General features: G+C 40.9%; 2 long non-coding RNA genes across 2 annotated transcripts in view; one reads left to right on the top strand and one right to left on the bottom strand.

Annotated features, from left to right (window-relative positions):
• Positions 1-9,656: 9,656 nt before the first annotated feature.
• LOC311431641 lies at positions 9,657-12,162 on the bottom strand. Its single transcript, XR_014689557.1, has 2 exons — positions 12,050-12,162; positions 9,657-10,528 (listed from the first exon to the last, which is right to left on the bottom strand). It is a non-coding gene; the product is annotated as an uncharacterized lncRNA (long non-coding RNA).
• A 42-nt stretch (positions 12,163-12,204) lies between these two features.
• The window catches only part of LOC311431975, a 37,269-nt gene continuing 35,954 nt past the window's right edge, over positions 12,205-13,519 (top strand). Inside the window, exon 1 of the long non-coding RNA XR_014689747.1 lies at positions 12,205-12,260. This is a non-coding gene — a long non-coding RNA (uncharacterized lncRNA). The remainder of the gene's footprint in view (positions 12,261-13,519) is intronic.

Below are 13,519 nucleotides of genomic sequence, written 5' to 3'. Positions count from 1 at the left end.
ACCAACATATCTCTTACACAGGTATATTATGGTTCTCTGGATTTTCTATTAGTGAGAGAAAAAGTTTTATAGTGTAATAGAATAGAAATTTTATAGTAGAACAGAAAAATCCTTGCTAAAAGATTTAATTCTCTGATATATCAAAAATGTAGAGGCCAGAATGATAGATTAGAACTTTAGGGTACCCATCCTGTACTGCTTGACAAACCTGATCTCCTTCTATGACAAAGTGACATGCTTAGTGGATGAGGGAAAGGCTGTGGCTGTGGTCTACCTTGACTGCAGTAAGGCTTTTGACATTGTTTCCCACAACATTCTCCTTAAGAAACTGGCTGCTCGTGGCTTGGACTGACGCACACTTCGTTAGGTTAGAAACTGGCTGGGTAGCTGGGCCCAAAGAGTTGTGGTGAATGGAGTCAAATCCAGTTGGAGGCCGGTCACTAGTGGCATTCCCCAAGGCTCGGTACTGGGGCCAGTTCTCTTTAATATCTTTATCGATGATCTGGATGAGGGGATCGAGTGCACCCTCAGTAAGTTTGCAGATGACACCAAGTTAGGTGTGTGTGTCGATCTGCTCGAGGGTAGGAAGGCTCTGCAGGAGGATCTGGATAGGCTAAACCGATGGGCTGAGGTCAACTGTATGGAAGTTCAACAAGGCCAAGTGCCGGGTCCTGCACCTGGGGCACAATAACCCCAAGCAGTGCTACAGGATGGGAGATGAGTGGTTAGAAAGCTGCCAGGTGGAGAAGGACCTGGGAGTATTGGTTGATAGTGAGCTGCATATGAGCCAGCAGTGTGTTCAGGTGGCCAAGAAGGCCAACAGCATCCTGGCTTGTATAAGAAGCAGTGTGGCCAGCAAGTCTAGGGAAGTGATTGTCCCCCTGTACTCGGCTCTGGTGAGGCCACACCTCAAGTATCATGTTCAGTTTTGGGCCCCTCGCTACAAGGACATCGAGGTGCTTAAGTGTGTCCAGAGAAGGACAATGAAACTGGTGAGGGGTCTGGAGAACAAGTCTTACGAGGAGCAGCTGAGGGAGCTGGGTTTGTTCAGCCTGGAGAAAAGGAGGCTCAGAGGTGACCTTATCGCTCTTTACAAGTACATTAAAGGAGACTGTAGCGAGGTGGGGGTTGGTCTATTCTCCCACATGCCTGGTGACAGGACGAGGGGGAATGGGCTAAAGTTGCGCCAGGGGAGTTTTAGGTTGGATGTTAGGAAGAACTTCTTTACCGAAAGGGTTGTTAGGCATTGGAATGGGCTGCCCAGGGAAATGGTGGAGTCACCATCCCTGGAGGTCTTTAAAGACGTTTAGATATTGAACTTAGTGATATAGTTTAGTGGAGGACTTGTTAGTGTTAGGTCAGAGGTTGGACTAGGTGATCTTGGAGGTCTCTTCCAACCTAGACAATTCTGTGATTCTGTAAATCTGTGATCAGTAATGCTGGGATCCATATGAAGGCTTAGGAGGATTTGACGTTACATAGGAAGAGGCCCCAAAATGAAAACAAGAAGCATGTGGTTCTTCTTACAGTGGGTGAAGTACACAGAATGGCAATCTGGGGTGAAAAATAGATCCTTTAAAATGCTGTAGGAAGAGAAGCCCATAGAAGTGAGAAGTGAAGTGAATACAGCTGAGCTGGAGGCTGGATCATGCTGAAAACAAGAGAGGAATCAGTTTAATGTCACACAATAGAGCTGTCAGAAAAGCATTTATCTTGCTATTTTAATTATAAAAAAAAACAAACATCACATAACAACAACACGAGAATAGACATATTTTTGCAGATTATTTTAAGAACTGAATTCTAGTAAGTATGAAAAAAAGGAAAGAATTTACTGTGACTTAAGCATCAACCAGGGATTTGTAGAGGCAGATTTGGTGCCTTGCAATGCCACTGATTTTCAGCTGACCTTGATCAAGTTACATATTTAAACCCATGTTTTAATATGTAAATAAAATTGGAAGTCATATAGGAAAAACGTGGATGGTACAATAATATTCCATTGAGGACCACATGGCCTAAATTGAGGACTTGATTTTTCGTAGTGATTAATATGTTCAAAGTGCATATAGTATCCTTGAATTAAGTTCCAAGAATAGTAAAAAAGGAAAGAACAAATCTGTGAAATGTTAAAACACAACTGTAAGTTTTGAAGTCACCAAACCAGGCTGCAAGGATTTAGGATGGGGTATAGAGAATAAGAAACACAGAATTGGTATATTTTTATTATTATTATTATTATTTCCCCAATTTTCAGTTAAATAATTTCAATGTGACTTGGGAATTTTATGCTGAGAGAGAAGATCAAATTCTTCTGAGCAATGTTAAAACACCTTAATCCAGCAACCCATCTGCAAGTGCTACCTCATTCACAATACTAATTACATTCCTACAACAAATGAGGAATTAAGTTCCTCAGGTCTTCTTCATCACAAACCACTCTTTCTCTTACCTGAGTGAGATGGAGGTCTTCTGAAAAATAACCCTCTCATTAAAAGTTCCACTGTTTGGAAAGGGATGAAGCCAAGCTGAATTAACTTTATGAAAGCAACCTCTGATATGGTATTTCATATCTTCAGAATATGGATCACTTGATGTGCTCCTAACACACCCTTTCTTTTGCCTGAGTGGTTTGGAATGCTAAATCACAATGAAGCAAATACAGCATTCAATTTGTATGGATTTCTTAGTGTTGCTGGATCATTCCACATTTCCAAGCACTAAGCATAAAGGGACAGAATTCAAATTTATAACTCATATTAGCTACTCTGGCCAAGAGCAGTTCCATATTTTAACATTATAGGCTGTTTTCAGTGACACTAGTTGGTCTCAGCTGCTTTCCTACTTGAACATATCTCAGAAAATGCTATATAGAAGTGTGACTGTTTTAGTACTGCACTATACCAGGCATTTATTTAAATTTTTAATTTATTTTTTTAACCTTTGACTTAATAATTCTTTTAAGCTCATGCATACTTGCATGTTTCAGAAGTTCAACTTTATGGCAAATAAACGTAATATGTGGATATTTTATTTTCAATACTGCTCTGGCCCAGTTTGGTATGTAATGACCCTAGCTATTTTCTAGGTGCCTAGCACATTTGTATGTCTGTCTGCATTACTGTTATTCCTGCAATTATTGCCATAAAAAGATAAATGAAGGACAATAATCCATCTTATTTTAAAAATTAAGTGTGGTTTTATACCATGCTATCTATATGTCCCGACTGCTTAAAAAAAAATAAAAAAAAAATATATATATATTTAAAAAAAACACTCTGGGGGAAAAACAAAAACTGTACAGAAGAAATGAAAAGAAAAAAACAACAATTATTTTTTTACTCCTCATTTTATAGGTATTGTCAGCTGTGATCCCAATAAAAAGATAATCATCTAATAGGAAACAGTAGTGGACTTTTGTTTGAACTTTTAATTTGATGTGATGATTTTTTAGTTGGAGTTCTGTTTTGTGCAGGAGAGGTTCTGTGAGGAGCTGGCTGTAGCTGTCAGGGATGGAGGGGCTCAGACCTCTGGTCTTGGGTTTAATACCCAAGGCACCCCATGGCTGTTGCAAAGGTTTCCCATATCTCAGCTTCCACATCTGCTAAAAAAAGATGATCGTGTTTAAACAACTTTCTGGCCTTGCAGGTCAAGAAGTATTTCCTTGTCCCCCTCTCTTCCTGGCATGCAGTCCAGAATTACTCCTTTCATTACTCTCTATGACTTGTTCCAAGTTATGGGGATTGTGGCACATTTTAATGCATTCCCAGCAACTCCTGCTGGCTTTACTTGAAGGCATGAGACCTGTAAGGGCTTTAGAAACTTGGAAGCTCTCTCTGTTCTGCTTCGGAACAGGAAATTAAACACTTTTAAATCAGCAGGTTTGTGTCCGACAGGTTTAAAGGCACCGTTGAGGAGCCTGACCATTAATGTTGATTTTCAATAACTCTTGCAACACAGGGGAAATTCTGAGGGAGCAAAAGAAAGTTAATATGCCAATATTTAAAAAGAATAAAAGAAATGACCCAGGTAATTATAAGCCTGCCAGTGTGACATAGATCCTTGCAAAAATAATGGAACAACTAATACAAGACTGAATTAACAAAGAATTAACAGAAAGTACCATAATTAATGACAATTAATATGTGTTTATGGAAAATGATCCTATTTCTGTAATTTTGGTTGATTAAAGGATAACAATGTCGGTGTACAATACTCAAATTCCTTTACCTGAAACAAAGTAAGAAAATCCTTATGAAAAATCTGGAAGATGACATAATCACCATGTTGCATTAAATTCATTAGAAACCGGGAAATGAGATCTCATTTTAAACTATGAAAAGGTGTCTCCAAAGCAGCCCCATGGAGATCAGACCTTGATTCTACCCTATTTCATGTTTCTGTCAGTGATCTGTAAAAATGGGGTCATCGCTGATAAATTTTACATGACTTAAATGGAAAATGGGAAAAGAAAAAAAAAAAAAGAAAAAAAAAGATGACAGAGCAGAGATCCAAGAAAATCAGGCTTTGGTTATCAGCTGGGAAGGAGTAAACAAGGTACACTGCAAATTTTATGGTCGTATGTGTACCAAACCACTCTCCCCTTTTTGGTGGCAGCATGCTATCAGATCAGTTTTGTTCCTTTTGGCCATGAGAAGTGGTGCACAGTCATGGTGAAAGATCACAGAATCACAGAATCACAGAATTTCTAGGTTGGAAGAGACCTCAAGATCATCAAGTCCAACCTCTGACCTAACACTAACAATCCCCACTAAACCATATCCCTAAGCTCTACATCTAAACGTCTTTTAAAGACTTCCAGGGATGGTGACTCCACCACTTCCCTGGGCAGCCTGTTCCAATGCCTAACAACCCTTTCGGTAAAGAAGTTCTTCCTAACATCTAACCTAAAACTCCCCTGGCACAACTTAAGCCCATTCCCCCTCGTCCTGTCACCAGGCATGTGGGAGAACAGACCAACCCCCACCTCGCTACAGCCTCCCTTGAAGTACCTATAGAGAGTGATAAGGTCGCCCCTGAGCCTCCTCTTCTCCAGGCTGAACAAACCCAGCTCCCTCAGCCGCTCCTCGTAGGACTTGTTCTCCAGGCCCCTCACCAGCTTCGTCGCCCTTCTCTGGACCCGCTCAAGCACCTTGATGTCCTTCTTGTAGCGAGGGGCCCAAAACTGAACACAGTACTCGAGGTGTGGCCTCACCAGAGCCGAGTACAGGGGGACGATCACCTCCCTTGTCCTCCTGGCCACGCTGTTTCTGATACAAGCCAGGATGCCGTTGGCCTTCTTGGCCACCTGAGCACACTGCTGGCTCATATTCAGCTGACTATCCACCATCACTCCCAGGTCCTTCTCTGCCTGGCAGCTCTCCAACCATTCCTCTCCCAGCCTGTAGCTCTGCTTGGGGTTATTGTGCCCCAGGTGCAGGACCCAGCACTTGGCCTTGTTGAACTTCATACTGTTGACCTCAGCCCATCGGTGCAGCCTATCCAGATCCTCCTGCAGAGCCTTCCTACCCTCAAGCAGATCGACACACGCACCTAACTTGGTGTCATCTGCGAACTTACTGAGGGTGCACTCGATGCCCTCATCCAGATCATCGATGAAGATATTAAAGAGGACCGGCCCCAGCACCGAGCCCTGGGGGACGCCACTAGTGACTGGCCTCCAACTGGACTTGGCTCCATTCACCACTGAGATCCACTGAGCTGAGCTTCAGCAAGATCCCGCTTCTCTGTGTTGCACTGGCAGCAGTGCCAAGACTCTAGAGCTGATTCCAGTTCTTTCTCCACAATAGAAATGGAATTTTTTTGACCTGATTCAGAACAGGATATTTCTAGGAGGCTTTTTAATTTAGCTGGTAAAGATAAAGCAAGGAATTCAGACTAAGTTTAAAGCACATATATCCATCATTCTGCTAGGCTCAATTTGTTCATTCGGTCCTGGTTAAAAATTAAAAAAATTACAGGTAACAGGTAATATATAATTTATTTAATTAATTAATAATATATTTAATAAATTACAGGTAATATATATATATATTTTTTTCCCATGCTATTTCTCCGTAATCCCTTTTTGTAGCATTTGACATACTTTCCATCAGAAATTTCTGTCAAATCTGTTCCTATCAATGTTGAAAATATTCTCTGATACAGCACATTTTGACAGTTCTATTTTTTTTTCAAAATTGTGTAATCATTTCACTATGTGGACCTGAGATCATTCCAAGCCAAAAAGGTTATGGCATCATTTTCAATTTATTTTCAAAAGCTGCTGAAGGTAAACAAGACATCTGCCAAAACATGTCAGTTGATTTTGATCACACGTATTTCACTCTTCGCAAAGTACACCTGTCTTATCTGCAGTTTATCCGAGTTGCTAATAGAGGTTGGACTAGTTTGGCAGAACTGCTGCAACAAGTACATATGAAATACTTGAAAAGTCATCCAAACATGAAAATGTGCAAGATACTGAACTGTGGTCTTCAGCTTTTTCTGCAGCATAAGTTTCTAAATTTGCTGTCAGAAATTGCATCTCCTCTGTGTGTTCATTGCCATGCGAGTTTACTGCCTCTTCTCTAATACTTGCTGGTTGATTTAGTTTTTGTTTCCATTAGTCAAGACATGGTGATTGCTCTGACATTTTAAAAACACATTTCTAAAAGTATTTTCCTTCTGAATTTGTCTCACTTGACTTTGTGGCTTGGTTTTAGTTCTATCTTTGTTTGCTGTTATTGAATTTCTGTTCACCGTATAGATTTTATTAGACTGACCAAATTATTACAGAACTTTCTCTGTTCATAGGGGAAAATCTTCAGTAAAATTAGATTTTTTGTTTGTTTCTTTGTTTTTCAATTTATTTAATGAGGTTGACTGTACAATTCGTTCTCCGTTTTCTCTTAAATGCATCAACGAGCATCCTCTGAGAACTCTGGACACTAACTGGGCTTAATATCCAAGAAGCAGTCACACAAATGTCAAATGTAGGGTTCTGGTAGGGTGAAACAGGAGTTTTTACTTGGGAGGTGTAAACTATATTACAAGTCTGGCCACGGTGTCACTCCAAGCAGTTATTCTTAGCTAATTATTTACCAAGGCTTCTAACACCTGCTCCTGATTCCCAGGAGAGGCTCCCATGTCCTGGAAACATGATTTACATTTCTTTTTTTTGATTGGGTGATCTTACAGTTGGTGATACCGAAATTTGTTTTGCAATGCCTGTATCCAGATTATTCAGCATATCTTATAGCAGCAGCTTGTCTTTTCGTTACCTATGATTTCCTCAGCTGTGTCAGACCTGAAGTGTGTCAGGTCTGGCATCTGTATCAGGGATAGCCTTGTGCTAGCTAACTTAGCTTCTAGGTTAGCTGAAATATTTTAATGAATTCTTCTTCACCATTACATTTTGTGATTTCCCAGCTTTTAATCCATTTATTATGTGGTGTGATAGTTTTCTTTTTTTTTTTTTTTTTTTTTTTTTTGTTTGTTTGTTTTTAATTAAAATATAAAGAAAGACCAAGTCAAATACTTTAGAAAAGGATAAGCTTCTTGCACTGTCATTATTATATATAACTTGAGGGATCCTGTACATATTCCATAATTGCTTTTCCATTCCAATTGAAGAGCAGTACATTGTGGTTTCAGTAACTGATCATGCTTGCAACATTTTGGCTTTATATACTTCAGAGAAAAAGTCTGGTTCTTCTTGATTATCTTAGCATACAAACATTTTGTAATGGGCTCTTTCTAGTCAGTCTTCTTTCTATTGTCAGGATAGTGCCTATGTTTTAGTAGGAGGAAATACTAAATATCATATGCATACTACTACCTTCGACTTTACAAACTCCAGCATTGCACCCATTTTAAACCTGCACAATGGGCAGAGTCAGTAATTTGGGTGTCATCACTATGACCATAATTAATCTTTGGGACTTTATATATAATCAATCCTAAAATTAACCCCTAGACACAAGGCTTTTCTGTAAGAGGGAAAAAAATCAACAACCATAAAGCTCAGCTTTTTAATTGATCTTTTAGCCTTGCAAATCTTTATTTCATAAAATGCTTGGCAACACATGATTCTTAATGAACTATTCTAAATCAGTCACTCTAATGGAGGCTTGACTTTAAGGACTCATTTCTGGCTTTGTTTTCAAAACCTTCTTTCATAACAATACCAGTCAGATATTTCAATATATTAGACAAATTGAATCCTATATTTAAGGAAATGGCAGAGCAATTATAAAGCTGGTATCAGGCTTTAACTGGGACCTAGGCAAAGTGCATTCCATCCTTGATCTTGTCACAATATTTCTTCTAAAAATTTTGATTTAGTCATGCAGACCTGAGGATTGGGTTTTGGAAAGGTATGTTGAGATCTCAGCAACATGTGGAAATGTCTGAAAAAATTTTAAGTGACTTGCCTCCTACCAGCAGCCAGCCACCATGATTTCCACATGGTCAACAGTGCAGCTTAGCCACCTTCATTCAGGTAGGATGTGTCAGCAGGAATCTTAAAAGACAAGGGTTATATCAGATCACAGTTACCTTTGTGTCTGGTCTAGTGGAAGCAGCTCCCTTCTGGTTTTCATAACAGTCTTCAATGCAACACTTAAGTTCTTTCTTCAGAGAAACCCATCAGTAGAAAGGTGAGGGGAGAAAGGAGAGTCACACTTCCTTTTAAACAGCACTGGAGACAGAAGCGTCTGTCCCTCTCTGATTCTATAACTGGTTGGAAAGTTCAGTGATTTTTATGTTAGCCTTACAGCTTTTAGCTGTGCTGTACAAGTTCTCAAGATGCTGATCTAGGAAAACATACATTTACAGATTCACAGAATCACAGAATAGTTGAGGTTGAAAGGGACATCTGGAGGCCACCTGGCCAAACCCCTGCTCAAGGAGGGCCATCCAGAGCAGGCTGCCAAGGACTATGTCCAGTTGGCTTCTGAAGACCTCCAAGAAAGGAGACTCCACAACATCTTCCGGGCAACCTGTCTCAATGTTTGGTCACCTGCACAGTACAGAATTGCCTCCTGGTGTTCAGAGGGAACTTCCTGTGTATCAGTTTGTGCCCATTGCCTCTTGTCCTGGCACTGGACACCACAGCAAAAAGCCTGGCTTTGTCCTCAATGGACATCTTCAGGTATTCATAGACATTGCTGAGATCCCTCCTGAGCCTTATCTTCTCCAGGATGAATTTTGCTGCTTGTGATCTAACAGCAGTTGAGGTGGTCAATTTGGTTGACAAATGAAAGGTCAATTCCCTCAGAGACAGAAAGTTTTCTACTCCAGACCCAAGTTGAGTAAGGTGAATTTAGTACAACCTAACAGTACAAAATAGAGATCAGGGATCTGGCAGAGGAACAAGTAGAAATAAAACTGCTCACAGCCTAAGAGTGATGATGATCAGTGAGCAGCGGGCTGTGAGGTGTTCTGAATTGCATTAAAATTGAGAAACTAGGAGATGGGCAGGAAAGGAGCATTTATCTGTATCTGCTGAGCTTCAGTACAGTTTTTTTTTTTTTAAACCTTCCTTGAATAAAAAGTTCTGATTTAAGTTTGCAAATCAAACTTTAAATTAGAGTAGGGCTATATCTGAGGCTTGCTGGAGATAAATCCCAGTGAAACCAATAGAAAGACTCCCATTGACACAGCAGGGTTTTATTTCTTTATTGGTTTGAATCATACATAAGATGGAAGGGTCTTGTTTGAACTTTCATTCCACATAAATGTTAATGCATTTTGGAACACCCTGCCTACATTTTAAATCCTCAAGATCCTTTGAGGGTGTTTTTAAGTTTTGAAAATATTCTCATTAAATCCATTAAAATGCATTTCTTAGAGTGTTTTAAAAACACTTATATTAAAAAGGAGCATTTGTCCCTATATGCATTAGTAATCCAAATGCCATTGTTTAAAATTAATCTACTGCAGTACTCTTTTGACACCAGAATTGCTCTTGAAAATTTTCCTTAGCATACTTTTAAAAAAGACTTTTTAGCTTTTTTCTCTTACTGTACATGCATTTAACATCTCTTCTTTTCAGTCCCTTTGTGCACTGAAGACCCACACTGTCTGCTGTGGTATTTAGTACTCCTCCACTGCCCTTGCATAGCAGTATGTGCTCAGTAATAGCTGTAATCTGCTCTTCTGGATAAATAATAGTTTTCAAACATCCTGCATGTGTTCCTAAAACAAGGGGACTTCATGGAAATGTAGGATTCTCAGAAGAGCAATCTGACCTTAAATTGAAAGTCTGTGGTACAAACACACTGATCAACATGCCTGAAAGTAAAACAAGTAAAACAAGGAATGAGCTAATTTTATGGTCTCTATTACTGTTTCAGCATTCTGAGTTGAAGACAGAGGAACTGCACGTTCCTTTCTTCCAGAATTGTCCATCCCTTCAGTATAGGCCGTAAGTCCACATTGCAGCTGCTTTGCCCCACTTGATTGCTTCAAGCCAGTTGGAAACTGGTTAATGGAGCTGTCACTTCTGCTGACAGGTGGGAATCCTCTGTGGAAAAAAAGTAGATTTCACAGCTTTTAATTGTCTATCCTCTGTCTTTATGTCCTGGGTATTTTGGAGGAGAGAATGGAGTGGAAAGCCTCAGTGAGGCTGTGAAGACCCCATGCACACTTTTAGGTCAGTCCCAAGGCCATTGCTGGAACTCTGTTCCTGTTTGCAGTGTTGGCTCTGTTTTGCCTTAGCCTCCATCCTGCACCAAAATTTCTCTTCAGCAATACCTGGTCCAGAAACACAGCACATTTTCCAAGGCTTTCCTAGCATTTGTCCCTATCTCTGAATCATCAGCATCATCCTTCAATCATAGGATCACAGAATCATAGAATTGTAGGATCATAGAATGATTTTTGGTGGAAGGGACCTTAAAGTCCATCTATTTCCCACCCCCTGACATGGGCAGGGACACCTCCCACTAGCTCAGGTCGCCCAAAGCCCCATCCAACCTTGCCTTGAACACTTACAGGGAGAAAGAGGTGATAACATGATGCTTTTCTGTGAAAGGAACCACACTTGATTTGTGTTACTGGCACCTGAAGCCTCCTACCAGAAAGGTTTTTTTTTTTTTTTTTTTTTTTAAAATGGTGGTGAAAATCTCATCCCCTTCTCTCTTTAAGTAATCCAGTAATTGGCTGCTGAGGTGTACAGAGGCTTCCACATCATCTCGCTGCTATGTGAGATAACACAATTAGAGCAAAACTTAAACTACTGGAAAATGTGTTGAGGTCCATTTCAGCCCCTATGGCCTGAAAAAATGTTAGAATTTATCATTTAGACGCATCATTTTGCAGTGGCTTTCCTCCGTTTTGCAAAAGCATGAAAACATAGCATAAGTAAAATTTTTCTTCTTGCCAGCACCACTTATTGTGTACTTGCTGAAGTATTTGCTTTTATCTGATAGAAGCCCATGAGTCCAAGGCCACAGTAGAATAGCATCCTATGCTTTCCTTTTCATTTAAAAATTATTTTGTCTTGCTAATGTCTGTAGCCTTTTGCATTTCTCACATTTATCTGGTATGCAAACTGGCTGGTAAACAGCTAATTTTAAGCTAATGTTGCAGTGCAGTTAATAAATGAATTCTGAATTTTCCACTACTAGTTTTCACGCCATGAACCTAATTTTAAAGTTTTTTATAGTCAAATCAGGTAACGAATTATACTGTACTCAATCAAAACACTAATATGAACAAATTTTTGCTCTTCCCGAAGAGCAAGTTAAAAAACAATATTTGTAAGAACTTCAGAAAAGTACTGAAAAAGAAACAAGCAACAACAACCAACAGAAGAAGATCAGACAGTAAGAAAGCAAAACTTTGCTGCATTGACTATGAATTATATCTCTAGTAGTGAAGTGCCATTAAAAGCAAATAGATACGTATTTTCCTTGAAAAATGTTTATCTGCCCTTGTCAGTGCAATCATCTTTATTTTTTTCTTAACATAAACAGTTTTTTACTTACAAAACATTTTCTGTTGTAAATTCATAAAGCTGCACACATTAAATGTTCCTTCCTACCTTAAATCTAGTTTTCTTCAAACATATTGCAATCACTGAATCGTGGTGGGACAGCTCGCATGACTGGAACACTGTCATTGAGGGCTATGTCCTCTTAAGGAAAGACAGGCTGGGGAAGCGAGGGGGTGGGGTTGCCCTTTATGTGAGAGAGCAATTAGAGTGTACCCAGCTCCAGCTGGGGGAGGGTGAAGGACAAGTGGAGAGCTTGTTGGTAAGAATTAAGGGGTGGGCTGGTATGGGAGACACAGTGGTGGGGGTCTACTACAGGTCTCCAGATCAGGAGGAGGAAGTCAACGAGGCCTTCTACGAGCAGCTGCTAGTAGCCTCACGATCACGAGCGCTGGCCCTCATGGGGGACTTCAATTACCCAGACATCTGCTGGGTAAGCAACTCGGCCAGGCATGAGCAGTCCAAATGGTTCCTACAATGCGTTGAGGACAATTTTCTGACGCAGGTGGTGGAGGAGCCAATGAGGCGGGGGGTGCTCCTGGACCTCATTCTTACCAACAGGGACAGCCTTGTTATGGATGTGAAGGTTGGGAGCAACTTGGGATGCAGTGACCATGAGATGGTGGAGTTCCAGATGGAACCAGGCAAAGGAAGTAAAGCTAAAAGCAGGATTGCTACCCTGGACTTTCGAAGAGCCAACTTAGACCTCTTCTGGGACCTGCTTGGGAGTATCTCATGGTCTAGGTTGCTAGAAGGCAAGGGTGCTTGTGAGAGCTGGGCTACATTTAAGCAGCACTTCTTCCATGCTTAGGATCAGTGCATCCCGAAGAATAGGAAATCGGGGAAGGGGGGCAGAAAACCCGTGTGGATGAGCAAGGAGCTCATTGATAAGATCAAGAGGAAGAGGAAGGTCTATGAAATGTGGAAAAAGGGCCTGTCCTCTTGGGAGGAGTATAGATGTGCTGTCAGGGCCTGCAGGGATGTGACGAGGAAGGCTAAAGCCCACCTAGAGATGAGGCTTGCAAAAGAGATAAAGGATAATAAGAATGTTTTTTTCAAGTTTGTAAACAGCAGGAGGAAGGCTAGGGATAATGTGGGTCCCTTGCTGAATGAGGGGGGTGGCCTGGTCATGGGAGACGTTGAGAAGGCAGAGATACTGAATGCTTTCTTTGCTTCAGTTTGCTTCAAGGATGCTCCCCCAGGACTCCTTGCCCCTGGAAATAGGACAAAAAGGTCTGGGGAACGGAGGGCTCCCCCCGGTGGACGTGAGAGTAGTTCAGGAGCGTCTGAGTGGGCTCAATGCACACAAATCCATGGGTCCTGATGGGATGCATCCGTGTGTGCTAAGGGAGCTGGATCTTTGAAGGGTCCTGGAGGATGGGTGAGGTGTCTGAAGACTGGAGGATAGGCAGTGTCACTCCGGTTTTCAAGAAGGGCAGGAAGCAGGATCCAGGAAACTACAGGCCAGTCAGTCTCACCTCTGTCCCTGGAAAGGTACTGGAGCAGCTTGTTCTGGATGCC

This window comes from Aythya ferina (assembly GCF_964211825.1).
Source record: "Aythya ferina genome assembly, chromosome: 2".
In the NCBI taxonomy this organism is placed as follows: Eukaryota; Metazoa; Chordata; class Aves; order Anseriformes; family Anatidae; genus Aythya; species Aythya ferina.
Note: the sequence above shows the minus strand (reverse complement) of the source record. Positions and strands in the feature narration are given on the sequence as shown.